Raw genomic sequence first — 25,829 nt, 5'->3', positions numbered from 1 at the left:
TGATGACTGAGACAGGGGGACAACATTTTACCAATAGATCCCTGGAAGGATTGATTACAACACTGATTCCCCCACAGATAACGACCCAGATTTTTACCCTCAAAGTCTTCCCCTTCTGGCAATTATGTGAAATCTCTATAATTACTAGCTAGAGCAGCAGAATATCATAGAGTACAGTTACACAAGGAATCTCTGGAGGAAAATGTCTTATTTGAAACACTCAGTAACACACAAAGGGCTAGCCACACTCTATGCTCAAACATATGATGATACATGCCAATGAAATTTTTAAAGGCACCTATTCTCACACCAAGAATAGACCAAAAAATATAAGCCTGCTCCCTCAGATCCAGCTTTTGTTAAAGGACTGTTACCACTAGACTCTTTGATTGTTTCTAATGCCCATAAATGGGCCAATTCGCAAACTACAGGGGATGCTCCCCCTCCAGATAAAACTGTTAGATGTCTCTGGTAAAAGAGTAGCCGCTCAAGCAGCAAATCATTGGCGTATTGCCAACACCCACGCCATACTAGCCAGGTATGATAGGGCACACTGGGACAAAATAGAGCAACTGCTCCAATATCTTCCAGATGAGCACAAATCTCAAGCTCAACATTTAGTGCAGGAAAGGAAGCTCATCTCAAATTCATCAATTAGATGTGCTTTAGATGCTGAGTACACCGCAGCTAGAGAGATCGACACCAGTGTATTATTAAGGAGGCATGCATGGTTAAGGATTTCTGGTTTCAAACCTGAAGTCCAACAGGGCGGTTTAAATACTCCTTTCGACAAGGAGCATCTCTTCGGGCCCAAAGTAGATAAATCATTTAAAAAGATGAAAAAGGATACAGAAGTAGCCAAGTCCATGGGAGCTCTGCAATCCCCTTCTAATCGTGTCTCTTTCTATCGTGGAGGTTCAAAAACCATGTCCTCAGCTAATACTACTGGCTGGTGCAAAGGCAACAATCAGTCTTCCTCTACAAGAGGTTTCTTTAGAGGAGGGTTCAGAAGTAATAACACTTAATGTAATGTTAATGGATGCATATTTCCACATTCCAATTCATCCCTCTCATTGAAAATACCTCAGATTCATGATAGCGGGTCACCATTACCAATTCAAAGTACTACCGTTTGGAGTAGCCAATGCTCCCAGGGTATTTACCAAATGCCTGGCAGTAGTCGCAGCCCGTCTGAGAAGACAGAACATCCACGTCTTCCCATACCTGGACGACTGGCTCATCAAAGCCAGCCCTTACCATATGTGTCTCCAACACACTCACGCCACTATTCACTTACTTCACCAACTAGGATTTACAGTGAACATGTTGAAGACTCACCTATAGCCTCCCAACTCACAAACCTATCTGGGAGACACAATACATGCTCAAAAAAGCTCTGGCCTCTCCCAATACAGCCAGAATTCACAGCATTCAGTCCCTTCTTACTCAGTTTCAACCCAACCAGTCATTACCAGCAAGAGTATTCTTGCAATTGCTAGGGATGATGGCGTCTTGCATTGTAATTGTTCCCCATGCAAGACGTCACATGCGTCCCTTTCAAGAATGCTTAGCAGGTCAGTGGAACCAGTCCCAGGGTCAGTTGACCGATCTGCTGTTGGTAGATGGCTGCACCCATCGAACTCTGCAGTGGTGGTACCCGGAAAATGTATCCAAATGGCTGCCCTGTCTCGACCCTGTTCCACAGACCGTGCTAACAGCAGACGCATCGCTCACTGGTTGGGGTGCTTACCTAAAATATCACACAATCCAAGGGTTATGGAGTCTAAAGTACAAGAGTCTCCATATAAATCACTGAGAACTACTAGCAGTGTTTCTAGCACTCAGAGCTTTTCAAACTCACCTCTTAGGCAAAGCAGTCCTGGTCTGCACAGCCAATATGACAGCGGTGTACTATATACAGAAACAAGGCTGGACACACTCTCTCCAACTGTCACGCCTAACAAAAGCCATTTAGAAATGGGCTATACACCACAAAATGCATCTCCTAGCAGAACATCTTCCAGCAGTAAACAATAAGATTTCAGACCTTGTCAGCAGACAGAGACAGCAAATCCATGATTGGGAACGTCATCCCCAGATTCTCCTTCCCTACTTTCAGGAATGGGGATTTCCTTACTGTGACGGGGAGGAATGGGGACCGCCAGGCTTACCTGTCTCGCCTCTTTTTAATCAGCATACAGGAGCCTGGAGGGACACAGACGCCCTAGACGAACCGGACACGGAAGCCAGAGACGAGTCCTGCTTCTTTAATTGGGCGGAGCTGGACTGGGAGCCCGTCACAGGACCCGCCCCCTCCAACCAGGTAAAGACCGCCCAGGACCCCTCACAGGTGTGTTTTACACCCGGAGGTGAAGGAGGCGAGAGAGTTGGCAGGCGAGGAGAAGAGGAGGACGTGAGCGGAGAAGAGGAGGACGGGAGCGGAAGGGAGTGGAGCTGGAGAGCGGAGGTCGAGGAGAGGCGGGAGCTGAGCGGAGACGAAGGAAGAGCGGAGGTGAAGCAGGAGTCGGAGGACAAAGAACAGCGGAGGACGGAGGCGGGAACAAGGACGGAGGAGAGAGAGCAACGGAGGAGAACAGAGGCGGCTGGCAGAGACGAGGAAGGAGAGAGAAACAGAAGCCGGTCGGCGGGAGACGACCCCACCAAGCCAGGAGGCCAAGAGGAAGGCGCTTCGCCCAGCCACACTTCATCGAGGGAAGTGTGGCTACCAGAGGTACGATCAAGGCTTTCGGGCTGGGCGGGTTTTAAGTGGCGTAAAACTCCCTAAAGACCGCCTGTCTCCCATCCACTGCACAACCCCGACCCTCACTCCCCCTTGCACTTGGGACCCTAGCATACTTCTTGAGCACATGTGTTCCCTCACTCCCTACCCTGTGCTAAAAAGTAGTACGGTACCTAAAATCCACCCTATCTTTCCTTCCTTAACGGGAGAGACGCCTCGACATCGTGGAGGAAGACGAACGAACCACCAGTCCCAGAAGGCACCAGGGCGAGAGACGGAAGGCGACAGAGAGACGACTACAAAGACTCACGGCAGAGACGGAGACCCCTCTTCCGTACCACAGAAAGACCCTACCCCGAAAAAGAACTCTAAAAATAATAAAACCTGCATTACCCAGATTACCTGTGTCAGTAAGTCTATTGGGGGAGTCACCCCCTACTCTCCCACCTCCTCCAGATAGACAGGGCGACGGGTAAACGGTAACCATCTGGAACCCGAAGATGGAGGAATTGCTACAAAGACTAGTCATGGGGCAGGAACAGTTAGGATGGGCGGTGGAACAACAGATCGCCACCGCCCAAGCAGACAGAGACCAACTCAGAGACACGGTAGTAAAGAGGCTGGGAGAGCTGCAACCGATCACAGTCGATCAGGCTGGCAACCCCGTTCGCGAAGTACGACAGCATCCACCCACCCCGTCGGGGATTTCGCTACAGAAATACGTCGCTGGGGAAGATCCAGACGCCTTCCTCGTAAACTTCGAGAGGGTTGCCCTAGCCTGTGGATGGCCATTAGAGAAATGGCCGTTCTTCCTTGCCCCGTTGCTAACAGGAGAAGCACAAGCCGGCTACCAGGTGGCCAATAGTAACGGGCAGACCCCCTATGGACAGATCAAGAACATCATTCTTGACCATTTAGGATTAGACGCGGAAGCATACCGCGTCCGTTTCCGAAAGGAGAGGGGAACCCCTGGGGAAAACCCGAAGACGTTGTTCTTCCGCCTCAAAGCAGCGGCGGACAAGTGGCTGACCCCCGCTCAGAGCACGAAGGAAGCAATAATGGATAAAATCTACTTGGAACAATACCTAGAGGCCCTTCCTTTTGGGACACAACAATGGTTGAGGCAGCACTCTAATCTAACGACCGCCCAAGCAATGGAAATGGCCTCGACGTTTTCAAGGGCACAACCGCGATTACACCCTATGGAGCCTGAGAGAAACGTCAAAAACCCTATTCGGTTGGAACGCAAGCCACGTCCTCCTCCCGGGCTTCCCGGCCCCAGGCCCTCGAATCCCGACGCAATCCCTTTCAGAGGCCCTCAGTGTTTTGACTGCGGCTCCTGGGGCCATATCGCTAGGTTTTGCCCGCGGAAGAGGAATCAGGAAGAACCCATGGAGGTGGGTTATCTACCCCGTGCGGTCATGTTCACAGCCGAGCTTTGAGGGGCGTATCACGTGAGTGTCCAAGTGAACGGAGGAAAGGTAAAAGCGCTGCTGGACTCAGGGTGCAAACAATCGGTGATGCAAGGGAGGTTTGTGTGTGTACCCCAGGTAATGCCAGAGACCCTAGTGCATATTAAATGTGTGCACGGAGACATAAAAAGTTACCCAGTAGCATATGTCCCCTTGGAGCTAGAAGGGGGGCGGCATGTAGTAGTAAAGGTTGGGATAATGGATAACCTCCCCGAAGAACTCATTATAGGGACAGACAATCCCCACTTCCTGGATCTGTTTTCTGAAACCCTAAGAACCCGAGGAGCAGGACCCCAGAAGGTACTTACCGCCCCTGATCCCTGGGAGGGTGACCGTAGCTTCCAGTTCGCCCAAGCCAACGACTCAACCCTATTTAATGCCTGGGAACAGGCCCATGCCGATCAAGACAACCCAAACCCCAGGTACCCCCGGTTTTTGATTAAGAATGACCTACTCTACCGACAGGGGAAACAAGGCGAAAACCGGCAGCTTCTTGTACCAGTGTGTTTTCAGGACCAAGTAATGTTCTACGCCCATACCCACCTCCTCGCCGGACACACGGGCAGCGAAAAAACCACGCAGAACCTTCTGAGGAACTTCTACTGGCCGGGAGTCTACCAAGACATAAAGAAACATTATCAAGCCTGTGATTTATGTCAACGCAAAAACACCCATAGACCCCCGGCTGTACCATTGCAGCCGCTACCCATCGTGGGGACCCCGTTCGAGAGGGTAGCTATGGACCTCATAGGCCCCCTCCCAAAGACCAAGAGGGGAAACCAATACGCCTTGGTCATCGTGGATTACGCCACCAGATTCCCCGAAGCCTTTCCACTGAAAGCACCCACATCGAAAAACATTGCCGAAAAGTTCATGGAACTATTTTCCCGCGTGGGTTTCCCGAAGGAGGTCCTCACCGACCAGGGCCCGCCCTTCATGTCGAGAGTGATGAAAGAGGTATGTTCGCTATTGGACCTCCACCGGATCAAAACATCCATATACCACCCCCAGACTGATGGCCTCGTGGAACGTTATAATGGGACCTTAAAGAGCATCCTCAAAAAGATGCTCACCGCCAACAGAACGGATTGGGACATGTTGCTGCCCCTGGCCCTTTATGTCATTAGAGGCCAAACCCAAAGTAGTCTTGGCTGTTCCCCATTCGAGATGCTGTATGGGAGACAGCCTCGAAGCCTTCTCGACATGACAAAAGAGCACTGGGAGGCTGAACCCACCCGAGAGACAAAGACGTTACTCGAGCATAGCCAGAACCTCAAAAACCAGTTGGGGAAGATAAGGGAATTAGCATACTCCCACCTGGAGAAAAGCCAAAAGAAACAGAAGACACACTACGACAAGGGAAAAAAATGGAGAAAACTGGACGTGAACGATTGGGCCTTGGTGTTGCTACCCTCTATCACTAAAAGATTCCAGACCGAATGGCAAGGCCCTTACCAGGTCATCGAAACCATCGGGAAAACGACCTACCGACTGAAACTAACCGGCCGGAAAACACAGATCTTCCATATTAACATCCTCAAGAAGTGGCTGGGAGCACCTCCCCTTTCGGCCTATACATCCCCAGCCAAAGACGACAAAAAGGAAACCACGGTGAGCCAACTCGTCATCAACGAAGACCTGTACCAGGACCAACAAAAAGGGCTGCAGACCGTCCTTAACAGGTGTTCATCTATCTTCTCCGACCTCCCTGGGTCCACCAACCTGGCCGAACATCGAATCGACACTCCTACTGGTACCATCGTGAAACAGCGTCCATATAGGATCCCCGCCGCTAAAAGAGAGGCCATAAGTCGGGAGGTGGGAGAAATGCTCAACCTGGGTGTTATACGCCCATCCAGAAGCGAATGGTGCTCGCCCATTGTGATGGTGCCTAAGCCCGATGGGAGCAGTAGGTTCTGTATGGACTTTAGGGCCCTTAATGCAGTCTCGACGTTCGATGCCTATCCGATCCCAAGAATCGATGAGTTGATCGAGAAGTTAGGCGAGGCCAGATACATCAGCACCCTCGATCTCACCAAGGGATATTGGCAGGTGCCTCTGCGAGAAGAAGACCGCAAGAAAACCGCTTTTTCCACACCTGACGGGCTATATGAATTCACCGTTCTCCCGTTCGGGTTACACGGGGCCCCCGCGACGTTCCAACGGTTGATGAATGAAGTGCTCCGAGGACACCAGAGATACAGTTCAGCATATCTCGATGATATCATCATCTTCAGTCCAGACTGGGAGACACACCTCAAACATCTTGAAACCATCCTGAGGCAGTTGACCAAAGCCGGACTCCACGTCAACTCCAAGAAATCGAGGATCGGATACCAAAAGGTGAAGTACCTTGGATATATCTTGGGGCATGGAGTCATCGAACCCCAAGAGGAAAAAGTCAGAGCCATAGCAGACACCCCTTTTCCCACCAGTGTCGGGGACATGCGGGCCTTTTTAGGGTTGGTGGGGTACTACCGGAGATTCATCCCCTCCTTTTCCGACATAGCCGCCCCACTCACCGATACCCTGAAAAAACAGACCCCGAAAACCGGGTTCCAGGCACCGACGCCCGAGATGAGACGGGCCTTCTCGACCCTAAAAGAAATCATCACCACCCGCCCTGTACTGTCCTCCCCCGATTTCATGAAACCCTTCATTCTGCACACCGATGCCTCTGATTTCGGGATAGGGGCTGTATTATCGCAGGTTTCAGAAGAGGGTACAGAGCACCCCATACTGTTTATCAGCCGTAAACTGTTTCCCAGAGAGGTGAGGTACCCTACGATTGAAAAAGAATGCCTGGCTATCAAGTGGGCAATAGACAAGCTAAGGTATTACCTGGAGGGGCGCACATTCCAACTGTACACGGATCATGCCCCACTCCAATGGATGAGTCGCAATGCGTCCAACAATCCAAGAGTGATGAGGTGGTTCCTTTTGTTACAGCCATTTTCCTTCCGGGTACTTCACCGGAAAGGAAAGGACAATGCTAGCGCCGACTACCTGTCCCGGTTTCCTCTCCCCGATCGGGAGAATCCTAGGGGGGAGGTGTGTGACGGGGAGGAATGGGACCGCCAGGCTTACCTGTCTCGCCTCTTTTTAATCAGCATACAGGAGCCTGGAGGGACACGGACGCTCTAGACGAACCGGACACGGAAGCCAGAGACGAGTCCTGCTTCTTTAATTGGGCGGAGCTGGACTGGGAGCCCGTCACAGGACCCGCCCCCTCCAACCAGGTAAAGACCGCCCAGGAACCCTCACAGGTGTGTTTTACACCCGGAGGTGAAGGAGGCGAGAGAGTTGGCAGGTGAGGAGAAGAGGAGGACGTGAGCGGAGAAGAGGAGGACGGGAGCGGAAGGGAGTGGAGCTGGAGAGCGGAGGTCGAGGAGAGGCGGGAGCTGAGCGGAGACTAAGGAAGAGCGGAGGTGAAGCAGGAGTCGGAGGACAAAGAACAGCGGAGGACGGAGGCGGGAACAAGGACGGAGGAGAGAGAGCAACGGAGGAGAACAGAGGCAGCTGGCAGAGACGAGGAAGGAGAGAGAAGCAGAAGCCGGTCGGCGGGAGACGACCCCACCAAGCCAGGAGGCCAACAGGAAGGCGCTTCGCCCAGCCACACTTCATCGAGGGAAGTGTGGCTACCAGAGGTACGATCAAGGCTTTCGGGCTGGGCGGGTTTTAAGTGGCGTAAAACTCCCTAAAGACCGCCTGTCTCCCATCCACTGCACAACCCCGACCCTCACTCCCCCTTGCACTTGGGACCCTAGCATACTTCTTGAGCACGTGTGTTCCCTCACTCCCTACCCTGTGCTAAAAAGTAGTACGGTACCTAAAATCCACCCTATCTTTCCTTCCTTAACGGGAGAGACGCCTCGACATCGTGGAGGAAGACGAACGAACCACCAGTCCCAGAAGGCACCAGGGCGAGAGACGGAAGGCGACAGAGAGACGACTACAAAGACTCACGGCAGAGACGGAGACCCCTCTTCCGTACCACAGAAAGACCCTACCCCGAAAAAGAACTCTAAAAATAATAAAACCTGCATTACCCAGATTACCTGTGTCAGTAAGTCTATTGGGGGAGTCACCCCCTACTCTCCCACCTCCTCCAGATAGACAGGGCGACCCCGAGGCGCCACACTTACATACATCTGTTTGCCACAGCAGAAAACGCAAAATGCCCAAGCTTCTCTTCCAGGTTCCCACATCCGCTCTCCAAAGGCAATACCCTATTGATGAACTGGTCAGGGATATTTGCTTATTCTTTTCTGCCTCTACCACTCATTCCTTTAGGAGTCCGTAAGCTCAGACAAACATCCCTCAAACTGATTCTCATACCTCCCACATGGGCACGTCAGCCTTGGTTCACCACGCTTCTGGAGCTCTCTGGAGTTGAGATGCAGCTTTTACTGGAGAAATCAGGCATCCAAATCCCAAAGAACTCAACCTAGCGATTTGGCTCCTGAAGTCATAGAGTTTGGTTATTTACAATTACCACCAGACTGTGTGAATATCCTAAAAGATGCTAGAAAGCCTACTTCTAGGGCATGTTATGAGGCTAAATGGAGACAATTTGTTATCTATTGCAACAATAACACTATCAGTCCTCTTGATCATTCAGTGCAAAACATCATCTGCTGTCTTTTATATTTACAGCTTTCTGGACTAGCATATACATCTATTCGATTGCATCTAGCAGCAGTTGCTGCATACTTACAAAACAGACAACACTTCTCTTTATTCAGAGTACCAGAGATGGAAGCCTTTTTGTGGGATGACTCTTTTTAATCCCTCCATAGAGTCCCACCTGCAACAGTATGGAACTTAAACACAGTCTTTACTAGGCTAAGGGGCCCACCTTTTCAACCAATGCACAGATGTCAATTACAGTTCCTCTCATGGAAGGTTGCTTTTCTGATTGCAATCACTTCACTAAGGAGAGTTGGTGAACTTCAGGCATTAATTATACAAGAGCCTTTCTTTCAGCTTCACAAAGACAAAGTGCTTCTTCAAACGAATCCCAAATTTCTTCCTAAAGTAGTTTCTGCTTTTCATATCAATCACTCAATCAGTTGAGTTACCTGTGTTCTTTCCTCAACCTGATTCTGTAGTAGAACGAGCTCTACACACACTAGATGTTAGAAGAACTCTACTATATTATGCAGAAAGAACAAAACAATTTCGCAAGACAAAACAGCTTTTTGTCGCTTTTTCGCCTCCGCACAAAGACAATCCCATATCCAAATCGGGCATAGCAAGGTGGATCATGAAATGTATCCAACCATGTTATGTTAAAGCGAAAAGACCTCTAATAATACCCCCTAAAATGCATTCCAATCACAAAATAGGGGCTACCTTGGCCTTCTTAGGGAATATTCCCTTAGCTGACATCTGTAAGGCAGCAACATGGTCTACTCCGCACACATTCACCAAACACTACTGTGTAGATGTGTTAGCGAGGCAGCCAGCATATGAAGGCCAGGCAGTACTTAAAACACTTTTTAAACAACTGTAACAGCTACAGGTCAGCCACCGCTTTGGGAGTATAGTGCTATATCGTCTGTGCAAAGCATGTGATCTGCAGGTCACTTGCCTCCAACGAATAATGTTACTTACCCAGTAAGCATCTGTTCTTGGCATGTAGAGCTGTAGATTCACATGCGCCCACCCGCCTCCCCGGGTACCTATAGTTGTTGCAGTTTCTTACCTTACATACTTACACATGGACATCTCTATTCTACACTTACTAACTCCATCTTCACCCTCTGCGGGAATAAAATCTAACAATGGAGTCGATGCCCATGCGCACTATCACCGAAAGGAGGAGTCATCTTACCTCGTAACTGGGAAGACTTCTAAGAAGAAAAACAAATTGTAAACACAACCAGACCCAACACTAGATGGCAGGAGTATGCTAAGCATGTGAATGTTAACAGATGCTTACTGGGTAAGTAACATTATCCTTTGCTCCGATTTGATGGGAACACATTTAAATCTCCCTCCAAACAGGAGCAAACGTAAAAGTCTGCTCCCATTTTTTAAAATGCTCCTGCTGGCTGAGAGCAGACTTGTGTTCCATTTCTCTGCTCACACTTATGGAGCATGTAAAAAGCATCTGCTCCCTCTGGGTGGGAGCAGTGCCAGCTCCCACACCATGCGGGAAGATGACTCGGGCCCAGGCCTCCCTTCAGCGGCCCCCAACGTGGTGCTAGGTGGGTGCCCTTGGTGCTTTTGTTTGGGTCTTTTTTTATTGTATTTGACTCCAGGGGATGGGATCCCAGGGCCTATGGGGCTGCACGCCTCCCTCCCCTAAGATTTCAGCCCCGGGGGATGCTGTCCCAGGGGCCAAAAGAGGCTTGGGGAGGTGTGTTGCATGCCCTTTTCCCTTTTAAATAAGTTATGGCCCCAGGGGATGGGGTCCTCTGGCCTATTAAGGGTTGTGGATAGAGGCCCCCTGGCCTATAAAGGCTTGGGGATGGAGGCTGCGTGCCCCCTTTTTATATTAACATGCGGCTCGGGATCCCCGGTGACTAATAAGGCCAGGCCCTGCGGCTGACCTCGCGTAATGAAGTTGGCTGTCTGCAAATGGTTTGAAATGGGGCATGGCCATAGGCGAGGCCCTTCACCAGCCCCCCGCTGCTGGGTTCTCGCCATGCACGGCTAATTACCCCACATATTACATCACTCATGACACCTTCTATGACATCATTGATACTATCACTGCAAAATTTGCAATTAAATTATTGATGGAAAAACTGTGCATAGTGGGGTGCGAGTTGTAGTTGCCTTAGAGCACAAGTTATAATTACTTGAGATAACTGTGACTGGTAAATTTCAGTGATTTTTTGTAGTTTAAAATGTTACGTTGTTACTAAACATTTGACCTACTTTAACCTTTGTTTTCCAAGTGAATATATATATATATATATATATATATATATAAAACTTCACCTCGTGATACATCCAGTAGCTCCGGAAAAAAAAGAAGAGTGCTGACCTCCGATAGTGCGGCAATTATTTTATTCTTTTAGTCTTCTGCCATTATATATATATATACGGAACCACCAAAGGAGAGTGGTGCAGCAAAGACAAATAAGGAGCCGAGCAGTTCCATAAAAGATAAATTTAAACTCTTGGAGAAAAAAAGCCGCGCTGAACAGAGCAAATGGTGGGAGGCGCGATCATTAATAATGTATCTAGATGTGAATCGAGTGCCGCGTGGGTTGCGCAGTCTTTTAGCGCCCACATATGACAAACCAAACCCCGTTCTAATGCGCGAGTGGGCTGAATGCAACCTTGAAAACTCCAAAAGACTTATGGTAATTTTAGTCAAACATGCAGAATTGGACAGAACCGAACTGTTGGAGGAAATTAATAAAATTAATGAAGAAATCGAAGCCCTCAACGATGTGGATGAAGCGAATAAACTAAGAAAGGAAATGTGCATCAGATTAAAAAAAGAAGACATCATTAAGAATCGTAAAACTTACAAATTCTTTAGAGACAAGACTGACTATGAGACAGGCCACATTTTTACTTTCTCTAGAAAATACGAGGCCCTGAGGAAAAACAAACAAGCAAATAAACAAGGAGCGACTACTACCAAAAAAACGAATACTACCACTGAAAAAAATGCTACTGGATCGTCTATGTCTGAGGATAGCTCTAATCCTGATAGTGACCAGGAAAGGGATGAACATGCAAGGGCAGCTGGACCTAAAAACACATTGGATGAAGAGCTGGCCCTTTTTTGCGAGGACAGGAGACAAACCTTGCGACCTCGGACAAGACAACAACATTACGCCGCGCAAAAAACATCAAACGGCGAGAGCGGAGAAAAGCAAACAAACACAGGCGCAAACTGGAAAAACAAAAAGAGAGGAGGGTGGAACAAAAAGTAATCACTCCCATGGATGTTGATAAAACCATTGTCAACCTCGCTGACATAGAACTCAGTGAAAGAGAGAAAGAAATTCTGAGCCTGGGCCTAACTTATTGTCCAAAAAGAGATTTCAATTATGTTAATATGAGATTGGATGTCTACAAAAGTACTAGAAAACTTAAACTCAAAAAATATTTTACTATGAACAAATTTGAAAATGCACAAATACCTTCGCCAATAAATCAAGAAAACAGCGCCAGCCAAGCAACAGCGGCACTAATGGGAGAATTGGCAGAAATGTGGGGGCCAAGTACACCCCTCGACAATGAACAAACTGTATCTTTGTCTGGCAGTGAAAGTCTCAATGCATCTGCAGACCAACGGATAAAGAAACCTCTAACCAGTTTCAGAGCGAAGTCCACATATACTCCCATCATGCTTAAGGACTCGATAGACTTATTTCACGAACAAGTTACCAACCAATTGAAATATCTGAACACCAAAATACATAGAGGCAAACATAAATATAACAAAGAAATAGCGGACTACAGGGATCTTATTTCCAAATTACAGAGCAATCGAAAGGTAATCATCAGAGCATCAGATAAAGGTGGAAACATCGTGCTACTTAAGAGAGAAATGTATGTGAAAGAGGCACTATTACAACTAAATGACAGATTGTGCTATACTAGATTCTCTAGTGCAGAACTCAAAAATATGTACTCAAACTGCCATAAGAATCTCTCAAAATGGAAATCAAAAGGACTTATTACCAAACAGGAGCACAAATTCCTACTAAATGATTACCCTGTGGTACCAACCATATACTTTTTGCCAAAGCTGCACAAAAATCCCACAAACCCCCCGGGACGTCCTATTATCTCAGCTAGGAACAGCTGTCTGGAACACATGTCTCAGTATGTAGATTTTTTCTTGCAGGGGGAGGTCAAAAAACTTCCATCATATGTCAGCGATACTAGTGACTTTTTGAACAAGATAAAAAATATCCAGTGGCAGGAAAACTACATACTTATTGCTTTGGACGTTTGCTCTTTGTATACTAGCATAGTACACACTGATGGACTGAATGCTCTTGATTACTACCTACAGAGATCTCTACCCAATATGCCTGAGCATAGGATAATGTTGTTAGAAATGGTCAAAATGTGTTTGAACAACAACGTTTTTATGTTTAATAATCTCATGTACAGGCAGTTGCGGGGTGTGGCCATGGGGGCCAGCTTCTCCCCCAGCTACGCATGTCTCCACATGGGCTGGTGGGAGGAGATGGTCCTCATGGCTTCACACTCAACAACTATGCGGACCCAGGTAGTTACCTGGCTACGCTTCATTGATGATCTCTTTGTGATCTGGAAGGGGGATATGTCATCAGCAGAAAAGTTTATCTCTGACCTCAATAACAACAGTCTAAACCTCCAGTTCACAGCCACATTGAGCAAATCATCCATTACATTTCTTGATACTGAGGTGTTTATAGAACAAGATAAAATAGAGACTAGATTACATCGCAAGACAACAGCCGGGAACTCTACTCTTCACGCTACCAGTTCCCATATTAAGCACCTCATAAATAGCATTCCCTATGGCGAGATGCTACGCCTTAAAAGGATACACAGTAGGCAAACTGACCTTGATGTGGCACAGAGGGACAGCAAAACTAGATTTCTAGCTAGAGGGTACTCCCACAAAATCATAGATGCAGCAATCTTAAAGGCTAATCAGAAAGACAGATCTATTCTATTGGTTGGTAACTCGCCTCTAATAACAGCCTCTGAGGATACCGCCATTACAAACTGTGAATTCAGATTTATTGTACAGTACAATGCCCAACATAAGGAGATAGCTAAAATCATCTATAAGAACTGGCCATTAGTCCTGAGTGACCCAGTGATAGGGAGGGATCTCCCTAAGAGGCCCAGCATAACGTACAGTAGAGGGCAGTCGATGAGGGATGAACTGGTCAAAACCAGCCCTGAGGTACTGGAAGAGTCAACTTGGTATTTAACACATACAGGCTTTTACAGTTGTAAAGTCTGCAAAGCATGCCAACAAGCTATCAATAAAAAGAGCTACCATTCCCCCTTTGATAGCAGGGAACATAAAATCACCAAATTATTAACATGTAAGACGGAATTTGCCGTCTACGTATTAATATGTCCCTGTAATCTGCTGTACGTTGGGAGCACTAAGCTCCCAGTACATAAAAGAATTTTGCAGCACCTTCGGGCAATTGGGAATCAGGATAACACTTATCCTGTAGCGAGGCATTTCAAGTTAAAACACAACTCTAAAAGCAGTGACCTCAGATATTATGTAATTGATTGCGTACAGGCCAGTAGGAGAGGAGGCAACAGAGAAGATAAACTACGCCGCCTCGAAACGCAATATATCATTGAGCTTAATACCAAGCATCCCTCAGGTTTAAATATCACAGAGGATTTATACACCTGCCTATGATAAACGTACAGATAATATGAATGTCCCTTAACATATAATACACTCAAGTACCTTATGGGCCTCCTTAGCATACAGAAATATTTTAGACTATTTATGTCCTTTTTGTACTTTTTTACCATACATATCAAATAATTGTTATTTTAACAAATCTATTCTGATGATTTTAGACATGTGATCCACATTCATTTACTTTTAGCCTTTTTATAAAATAACCATTTTAAGGTTTTTATAGGTCTATGTATGAATTAGGAATGGTTTCATGTCTTTTAAATCACTGGGCCATTTTTGGTATATTGTACAAATGATTTTTCATGAATAATGTTATATATATTTCTATATATTTTTCTCTAGTACTGTACATAATGTCCATATTATCACTGATAGGACGACAAGCACTTGGGCAATATCATGTATTTTACAGAAATTATATATACTTTTTTACCTATTGTGCATTATTGTTGCTCCTAGTGGAGAATGTGTCTTCAGAAATTTTGGAAACTGTCCAGGTACCTTGCACTAGCACTTTATAGCACTCTCCATGACTCTAAATTTTTGCAAAATTTTTGCACACGTTTTGGCATTGTACAAACATGTGGGGCTCCACATGTGTACTTGTCACAACAGTAGGGTTCCTTTGACAAGAGTACTATACTTATATGATTTTCAGAATTCGAACATCTCAGAAAATCGCACTTTAACCGACAATGAATTTCAAATGCTTTTTGTCACGAATCCAAAACACTTTTCTCTGGTTTAACTCACTTTTAATTTATCATCACCTAATATTTATATCGCACGTTTTTTTATGTCTATAATTGGTCATCTAAAATACCAATGCTGAAAATATACTCAAGCACACTACAATTTAAAAATGCACTTGCAAGACATTAAAAGTAAATCTTGAGTAGTTCGTAGGGAGTTAACTCTTCTATTTCCATTTCACTTGTAGTTTGACCTGTATTGGTAGATTGTATTTAAAACGTGTGTCAGGTGATTACCTGTGTCATGTGATCAAGCGCTCTGTGAAGCGCGAAACGCGTCGTGATGACTATGGGAACATTACCTGCTGAATAAATCATCTTTGCACTGAATTTTGGGTTCGAGTCCGTTTTTGCCAGCTGACTGAGAGCTCTGCGCTACACCGGATTATTCCTGGAATATATATATGTATATGTATATGTGTATATATAATCACATATTCACTGAAAAAACATAGGTTTTAGGGACGTTATAGTTAGAAATTAGCATTTAAAAAACATTTAAGTTTTCAGTGGAAAAACCATAGGTTTCAGGGACGTTATAGTTAGTTGGACATTTCACTCGTATAAAACCAAAGCAATTCGGCTGTTATAGTTAGTATAGCTAACTATAACTCGCGTCCCCGCTGTGCACTGCTGATGATGTCACATATTACATCAACTAAAACTATAAATGCCTGGAATCTCATTAAAGAAGGAGAGTGCATTTTTTGTTGTTCTGCCCCACTGATATCTTTTCAAATGTCATTTTATTTCTGGCACTTTAACAGTCAAAATTACTTGTAGTGCATTTAAAGCATTACCAGGTGCTTATAATACCTATTCTTATTTAAAGTTTGGTGGACATTGTACTTCATCACAAACTTGATTGAGTACCTTGTCTGTCAAACCCTCAGTCGGCTCGCTCATTTATGATTTGCAGGGACCGTTCGTTTTCTAGCAGCAGTGGTCCTGCTGGCTCTGTTTACAGAAAGGAGTAGAGGCCGTCTGAGAAAGGGCATCTGACAGACCAGCCTATTTAAACTGGAAGTTCTTTTTTTTTAATTTCAAGTCGTTTTTATTGAAGTAGTAACAAAAGGAAAGACATTACTATAATTCTTCCGTTACAGAAATTATCCAAGTCAGCTATTGATGAACAGTTACAAAAAATGAAAGTAAGATAAAGTAAATCAACTCTTGCTTGCATCCTCGTAGTACAGACATATATATAACACTCAGTGGGTGGAGGTATCGGGTTTGGGCTCTAGCGGATTACAACACATGTACTCTCAAATAATACAGGTCAAAGAGCACGATTACATATCGTGCATCAAGGTGGCTCATAGTGAAATGAAGATGCATCTAGCGATTTCCACAGCTTTCCATTAGACGGACTCCATGTAGCTGCCTGCAGCGCCGGGTTATTAGCACCTCTCAGAAATGATAGCCACTCCTGCCAGATTTTGAAATTTACCTTATTCGTACTTTTCCAATTGCATAGAACCACCTTGCACGCCAACGTTAACATTAAGTCCAAAAGCAGGCGGTCCTGATCATTTGATAACTGTGGATCAAGTGCTCCCAAAATTACATATACGAAGTCCTGTACCGGCCTTATCTTGAATACGTGGTAAATGCAGTCAAATATTTTCCCCCAGTATATATTTAAAGAAGGACAGCTGAATAGCATGTGGGCAAGGTCCCCCGAACCTGACTGGCAGTTCCAGCATGTAGGCGAATCCCTTAGATTACATTTGAAGAGCCTATCTGGAGTCCAAAATGCCCTATTTATGAGCATGTACTTTGTTTGGAATAGGATGGGTGAGACTTTGTGGGCAAGGGCCGTCTTATGAATCACATCCCAGTCAAAATCTATGCCTGTTAAATTTGGTTCAGCTTCCCATTTCAATTCCGTCTTTCTATGAGCTTTCCTAGGCAAGGGCAATAAAAGTTTATACACCTTAGACAGGAAGTGACCCGCATACATGAGACGTGGGAGATGAGTCATTAGCCATGGTGTATAGGGAGAGAAATTACGTGCTGTTAGTATCGCTTTGATTTTCAGGAAATCATAAAAATCCATCGGAGTAAGGTCATGTTTCCGTTGCAAGGTCGAGAACGGGAGTGGAACCTTCCCTTCATATAGATCCCTCACCAAATTAATGCCCTTCGTGGACCATGAGTCCCATGAGAGTGTACTGCCATTATGTTTGAGATAGGGATTTCTCCATAGGGACATGTAGGATGACTTAGTGAATGTCAGCTTAGTTTTATGTGTTTGGTCGAGCCTAAGCAGAGCCCGCCTAGTATTTAACAGTATGTATTTGGAATGTGGTAAATGCGATAGGTCCATTGTGAGTAGGGTTTCAAGAGGAGCATGGTTTACTAGTGATTCCTCTATATTAATCCATACTGGTGTGTAGAGTGGTGATTTTGTCAACCATTGAGCTCCCTGTTTACAAAGAAATGCTGTCTGATAGTTCCGGAACGAGGGCAGACCCAAACCTCCTTTATCTTTGGCTAATTGCAGTTTTTTAAGTGAAATCCTGGCTTTCTTACCTCGCCACAGGAAATTACCAAACAGCTGATCCACCCTGGTGATAAAGTTGTTCGAGAACGTCATGGGGAGCATGCTGGCCAGATAGTTAACCAATGGAGTAGACATCATTTTGAGCGTCTCCGCTCTGCCCCACCAGGAGAGGAATTTTGGAGACCACCCTTCGAGTAGTGTGGATATCTTTTTAAGAGTCAGTTCTTCATTTATTTTCAGGGTGGAGATCAAATCTTTAGCAAAGTCTAACCCCAAATATTTAAAACACTTGGGCTGCCATGTAAGACCGGAGTCCCCAATGATGCCTTTGTCACCAATATTGTTCAGGAGTTTGACCTCCGTTTTGTCCTTATTGAGTTTGTACCCAGATACTCTGGAGAATTCCTCAATGTCAGTCATGAGCGCAGGTATAGCCTCTTCAGCTCTCTCAGACAGAACAAGCACATCATCTGCATACGCAGTTTATTTAACCGTGCAGTCCCCAAAGGGAATGCCTATGATGTGAGGGTCTTTTCTTATATGATATAAAAACGGCTCAATTGCCAGTAAGAACAGTGAGGGAGACAGAGGACATCCCTGCCTTGTTCCCTGCTTTAGACAAAAGGCGGAAGAGAAAGATCCACCAGCTCTAACTCTCGCTGAGGGGCAACAGTATAAGGACATTACTAGTCTTGTAAATGTTTCCTCTAGGTTAAACTTGTGAAGTACTGCTTGAAGGAAGGACCAGTCAACTTTGTCGAAGGCTTTTTCAGCATCCTGTGTTATTGCTGCTGTGGATGTACTTAGTAATTTTGCCTTTTCTAAAACGTGCGCCAGAATCCTCGTGTTGTCACTGGACAACCTATTTTTAAGGAAGCCTGCTTGAGATGGATGGACTAACTGGGGAAGGACCTTCTGGAGGCGGGCGGACAGTATCATAGCCAGGATCTTACAGTCTATATTAATCAGTGAAATTGGTCTATAATTTTTCGGGAGCGATGGGTCTTTCCCATCTTTGGGGAGTACTGCAATTATTGCTTCTGCCAGTGTGCCTCTGACTTCACCTGAGTCATTTATTTCTTGAAATAGATTTAGGAGGGGATCTACTAGTAGGGAGGGAAAGGTTTTGTAAAATTTAGCCGTGAAGCCATCCGGGCCTGGTGCCTTCCCTGATTTCAGACTCTTAATTGCATTCCCTATTTCTAGAGCACTAATCGGGCCATTAAGACCTACTTGGTCCTCAGCAGAGAGTCTAGGAAGATCACATTCATCCAAGTAACTCTTAATCCTGTCTTCCTCAACCATTTTATTCTTTGCATAAAGGTCTTCATAGAAAACTCTGAACATCTCCGTTATTTTGTCTGGATCCGAGTGCGAGGATCCTAAGGCGTCTTTAATGACACTAATCGAATTCTTTTGGACTTTAAACTTCAAGTACGAGGCTAGACTCTTGCCAGCTTTATTAGAATCACAGATCTTAAATCTCCTTCTTTTATCAAGCCAAACTCCCGCCCTTTCGCTGACTAATTTGTTGTATTCGTATTTTTTATTTGCCAAGGCATGCAGAGACATGTCATCTCTATCTTTCAGATGTTTACTCTCCAGTTTTACAATTTCGCTCTCCAAGGACTCGAGATTCGCATTATAGTTTTTGTTCATTGCTGATCTGATTTTGATGCAAACCCCCCTTATGGTACTTTTCAATGCCTCCCATCTGTGTCCCCCACCCTGTTGTCCAGCAGATAGGAAGATATCGCAGTTTGTATTGTGGCCCTATGTTGGTCATTACTCAGAACTTCATCATTCAGGCACCAAGACTTCTGATGAGAGGAGGGTTTGACATTAGCTATGGATAAAGAGATGCAAGAGTGATCAGACATTACTCTGGGTTCTATGGCAGTAGATTCTATTCTAGGGACTCCGTTCTGTGTTATGAGGATGTAATCGATTCGAGAGTAGGAGTAAAAAGTATAATCTCTCCCTGTGGGATTTTGAAGCCTCCACGCATCAACCAAGTGAAAGCGTTGACATAAATTGAGAAAGGCTTTATGCGATTTATTTGTTTTGAAGGGACAGTGGGAGTCTCTGTCCAATGTTGCATCCATTGGAAGATTGAAGTCCCCGGCCAGTATGTGAACAGCATTATCCGGGATAGTTTCAATATGTTTATTCAGGTTATCCCAAAATTTAAGATCGCTGGTGTTAGGAGCATATATGTTCGTGACATAAAACTCTGTATTATCCCTGCTTAGTTTGGCCGTGACCCACCTCCCGTCGTCACTTGCTTCAGAGGACAGAAGCTCTACCTTAGATTTCTTTGCAACAAGTATCAAGACACCATTCTTTTTGTTCACAGCCTCTGCACCCACAACCTCATTATAAAACTTATTTCTCAGGTGGTAGAACTGTTTAGTCTCAAGTTTCGTCTCCTGAAGTAAAACAATGTCACCTCTCAATCTCCGTATATAATCTAAAATCTTTTGTCTCTTGACAGGTTGATTCAGTCCTTTAACATTAAAGGATAATATCTTCATTTTGTCCACATTACACACCCCCAACGGAGTATTAATTGTACTATGTGACATCAGTAGGTCTTACCCACATATCGATAATTATATATTTCACATGGTATCAACAGTAGGATGACAGAAACACTTAGATCCCCGAGATCTATAGGACCTATAAGTACGATATTGCGATAATTGAACCCACAACCTTCCTCACCACCAAGCATCAAGACAATAAAGAGTATGCAAGCACAAGAAAGTAAAAGCAAAAAACATAGAACACACATCCCAACCCAAAATCCCCACAACCCCCCACCCTCCCCACCCCACCTGTATGCAGTAGGCATGGTGACTGAAGAGAGACTACGACGTAACCTCCCCGTGCGTGCACGTTTTCAGAAAAGTTTGGATCAAATGAACTCTCACAGCAGACCAGCGGGTCACTGTTAACTAAGGCAACTTAGACAAGCCACATTCTAGGGACCAACATCTAGGGACCCCTTGAACAAAAGTGAGCATATCATAGTATCGGGTGAACATAGGGCGAATTTACGATACCAACAACAATATCAACTAACATAGCCCTTCAGAATACCAAGTGGTAAGCGTATCAACTTGTAGATATGTGCTCATTACTTAACACCGGTTACACTAGTAGGCGATAAAGAAACATATTCATTCAATACCACATTAGCAATTGCAAACTTCGGAAAAGCCATTCAGTTGTAAGAGAACTTAAGCAGAGATCAGAACTATCCAGACCCCTCCTCAGTAAGCGAAAGGAACACATACGGAAGTTGCATGAAAGGCGAGAGCAAGGATCGTTCACTTATAGCCTGAGGCCGAGGCCTGGTCTGCTGACCCTTCGGGTTTGCCCGTTTCCATTTCAAGGTCTTCAGGGCCATCTAGCATGCGTTTCAGTTTCAGGGGATCAGAAAAGATGAACCTTGGATAATCACACAATACTTTGCCGGGCCCATAAAGCCATATTGGAAGCCCCTTTTCTTCAACAGTGGTCGGAGTGCCAAGAACGCTTTTCTAACGTCCACCGTCTCTTTACTAAAATCCTGCGAGATGTAGATTTTAGCAGACTTCCACAGGATATGGTTATTTTTTCGCATGAAGTCAAGAATTTGTTCTACATGTTGATAGCGTAATGGCTTGCATACAATAGCTCTAGGGCCTTTTTGATTCTTATTGATCCTGCCCGGCACTCTGTGCGCCCTATCAAATTCCAACGGATGATGGAAGGTCAAGTTAGTAGCTTGGGTGAACCAGGATTCTAAGAAGGCCACACAGTTCCCATGTTGATCCTCCGATCCTTCCGGAATTCCGAAAATACGTAGATTCCCCCTTCTGTTCCTGTCCTCCAACTCCGCGAGTTTCCGAGTCGTTTGGTCCGCAGCTATGCACAGACGCTTGATGGCATCACATGATTTGGCTTCCATATCCTCGAGTTTGCTAATCCTTGACTCTGCTTCCAGCAGCTTTGCATTGGTGTCGCGGTTATCCTGCCTGATCGCTGCTACTTCTTCTTTGGTCGCTTTCGCCAGATCCCTTACTTCGTCCAATCTACTGAGAATCAGATCAATCGGATCAGGGCTGCTTTTTCCTCCTTTGTTAGGTGAATTCGGATTCGACTGGTCATATTTGAGCCACTTCAAGCTTTTCGCTAGCTCCTTATTCTCTGCCATATCTGAATATGGCCGAATATGGCGCCGATTCCTTAAAGCGTTGTGGAAGATCTCCTTACACTCCCAGCCGCCCTCTATGGAGTGTTCACAATCGTTGGCGTCTGTGCCTCCTTCTGTTAGCTAGTTTAATACAATTAAGTGAATAGTTTCCAGTTAAAAGCACTTAAGAGCTGGTATGATGATCGCCCTGTCTGTTCGCTTTCTGTGGCTGTTTAGTCGCCGTGAGGAGGTGTGCTCATACATAATGCTCATACATAAGATGCCATATGTTGCGCCGCCATTGTAGGAGCCATTACAGGAGCCATCCTTAATATGAAGTCTTGCATTAAGAGAAGTACGTTTTCAGCTCAACTGCTGTAGGCAATCTAAATTGCGGCACTGTTTTGCAGGTTTCCAGCCATCAAATTCACAACCATTTAACCAGCACAGCAGACCTTGCTTACACGTGGTACACCAATCACAGCCGCTCTTTATATTGCCGAACTACTGAATTGCCTCATAATCATGCCATTATTGCCCTCATTGTGCAGATTGTACACGCGCCACTGATCGGATGGGTAAGCCGACCTTAATTCTTCCCCCATAGCGGTCGCCGATAGACAGCAAACATTGCCCTCATAAGTCAAGGCACCTTCCTTTGGTCATTGGAGGCTCGCCGCTTTGGTCCCTTCACTGGCCGAAGACGGGGGCTAAATACAGTCTATTTCCTCACGTGCCGATGCACAAACATAGATCAGGGAGTCTTCGCTCAAGAGAAAGCGCATGCCGCCATTTTGTGTGCGCGGGTAGCGCTAACGTTTCCTCACGGGTCTAATGACTCCCGTTAGATATTGCAATTACTCACGGTTCCCCCTGAGGAGTGTCCTTCCACCGCTGATTCCAGTGCTCATATCTGACTCAGTCGGGTTTATATATTCCGTCCGCCGACACCCTGGACAGACACGCGGTCTCCTTGTTCGCCTCACTCGCAACAGCCTCAGGGTCGGAGCACACAGAGCGGCCGAAACTCCACTTCCCAGCCACAGATTTCCACGGGAATGCCCTCTAAATGTTCCTCTCACATTCCGGGAACCGATTTGGCGACATATATCAGTGTCGGAGCAGTAAAACACGTTCCACCTTCATTAATCGACCTCCGCACGGGCAGAGAGAGTTACAGAGCCGCCATCTCTCTCGGCGTCCAAACCACGCCCCTCTTAAACTGGAAGTTCTGACATCCTTTTTTACTTTCTGTCACAGGCAGGTAAATTCTGGCTGTCACAATCAGAAAAAAGCCTGAAAAAAAATAATTACCTCTCAGCCTTCTAAGATAACTACCACGATGTAGCGGGTCGTTATGTTTTTTTGTTTTTCAAGAAAGAAACTCCCAGTTTGGTAGTTTGTTTTCTGGAAATAAAATATTTTTGTGTGCAGTCATCAAAAAGATGATTGACACACACAAAGCTTTCTGTGAAAGCGTGTTGTGATTTTGAGTTTGCATTGTCTTACATATGTACTAAGATTCCCCCCCTTTCCTAGGATGAGATTCCTGGAATGCCCGCGACTCTCTCAGAAGGCGTTCTCAGTATTGAACCAGTACTGTGGAGAAGCATAGCTAAGGGGTGAATTGCTACTTCTCGCTCTTATTGATTTTGGATCTCTTTTTCTTATGAAGGCTTTCCAAGGACAGATGTTTAACTTGGTTAGCAGTTGATGACTTTCACTGCCACTTTTTGAATTATGCATGGTCTTTGGGGACCCTGGCCATTTAGGTCCTTAGTCTGCTGTGTGAAGTACCTGTATGGGAAGAATATGATCTAGAGCCATGAAAGAAGATCCCCTCATCTGCACTGGTAAGGATGCATCATAGACCTGCGTGATCCTTTGGGGTATTATGCCAAAGCCAGAACCAAGTACTGAGGTCTTTCAGCCCCTAGGTGATACTGTGATTATTTACTTTAGGAGTAAGCAGCAACTCTGATTCTGCAGAATGTATCATTTGCTTTTTTACCAACAGTAGTACTGTCTGCAGAAACTTGTGAGGTGTGTTCCCTTCACAGGCTGATTGATATCTCACTTGGGGGTTTCGAAACATCACTACCTTTCCCTTCCATTTCTGCATTCTCCCTGTGTTTCCTATGGTCTACCCTGTTGTTTTCCCATTTTTGGGTCATCCAGTAGGAGAACTTCAAAATGCTCAAGGACAAAAGAAGCTTGGATTAGTAGTACCTGTACTGTACCTCTTGTGGGTATGTGCAAATATCTTGCATTACTCCTGCTCATGCAGTATCTGTTCTGTATATCTGAAGAAAGCTTGCACTGTTGCTGCCAGTGATCAGCTTGATCTGTTCTGACATTGTTTGCAATCTATTAGATGTATAAATGCAGTACATTACAGTTATAGAAGCTTGAACCACTGTTGATCCTGCTGTACCTGTTAAGCACGTTCTTGAAATTTGACGTTTTTCTTCAGTCGAAAGCAAAACTGTTAGCTTTGCCACTGCTTGTTTAATAGTGTTTAGTGGATGCTGTTCTGAAATGCATTAAATACCAAAGTTTTCCATAATATTGCAGGGAAATTACTTTCCACTACAAAAACCTGTTGTCAGATCATATGCGGTCGTTATCTTTTTCGCAGGGGTTCTAGAAGGCTCTTCCTAGACCCTTTCTTAGACTATGTTGTCTCCAAGCGTTTTGATATAGGGCTTTCCCTATTTACTATTGCAGAAATCAATGACAAAGTAGTGTATTTCTTTATTAAAGGGCTTCTACTGTTTGTCATACTTTAACAAGTGATTGTATTACTTTTTGTCAAGAGTTCCTTTATAAGACAGATTCACTGAGAAACTCACTTACCAGCTACAAGAAATTTAAAAAAGAAGTCCATTGTCATAGCTTTACTGGTAAACCATGCGAGACACCCGGTTCTAAAAAATAAAACATGATTAACTGTACAGAGTGCCTTCAGTTCCTCAGCTCTATCTCCAAGTTTTCACCTATCCGAAAACTTGTGGGAAATGAGGGACCCCTGCCTTCCTAAATGTTTTAAGATGACAATGGCTAAACGATGCACACTTTTACATGGCCATCTCTTATCCCTTTCTGTTCCATCTCCATCCTCACCCGCCATGCGGGAAAACTATCTAACAATAGAAACCAATTATCATGCGCAATACCAGTCATAGGAGGAGTCACAATACCTTGTGACGCGAAAGACTTCTTCGAAGAAAAATAAGTTGTACACGTCCAAGCCCAACACTAGATGGTAGTATGCAGAACATGTGAATCTACAGCACTACATGCCACAAACAGATGCTTACAGGGTAAGTATCATTTTCTATTGTTGCACTGGTGCACAGTTTCTACTTTTTATTAATTTTTGTGGACTTTAAAAAAATATTGAGTCAGGTAGTTCTAACTTGTGCCATTGTAAGCTTTTTATAACGTTAATATGCTACTGATTTTTAGTCAGCGTGTGGGATCCACCCCATTGAACTAGAGCGTGGATCAGTGGTCATTAAATTTAAAATAGATGACTTCAGAGTAGCAGTGAATGAGGAACATTGGCATGTAGTGTTTTCAAGGAGTGACATTAAAAAGTTGCCTTTGAATTTAACAACGCAGGCAATGCGCTATTACAAAGAACTGAAACTGATCATCTTTTCATGCCATTGTCTAATCATGTGTGGGAATGTTGCACCAGAACATGTTTTATTTCAACAAGCTCTATTTGAAGGGGGACATAAAGTCCATGACCAAATACAGACTATTGACAGATCAATGTCTTGATGTTTTTCACATAAGGGAGAG

General features: G+C 45.1%; 1 protein-coding gene across 1 annotated transcript in view; it reads left to right on the top strand.

Annotated features, from left to right (window-relative positions):
- Window positions 1-25,829, top strand: part of WDR47 (WD repeat domain 47) — a 381,791-nt gene that overhangs the window by 258,185 nt on the left and 97,777 nt on the right. The gene's annotated exons all lie outside the window — the stretch shown is intronic.

The sequence above is a fragment of the Lissotriton helveticus genome, chromosome 1_2 (genome assembly GCF_964261635.1).
Source record: "Lissotriton helveticus chromosome 1_2, aLisHel1.1, whole genome shotgun sequence".
Taxonomy (NCBI): Eukaryota; Metazoa; Chordata; class Amphibia; order Caudata; family Salamandridae; genus Lissotriton; species Lissotriton helveticus.
This window is presented reverse-complemented; position numbering and strand designations above follow the sequence as displayed.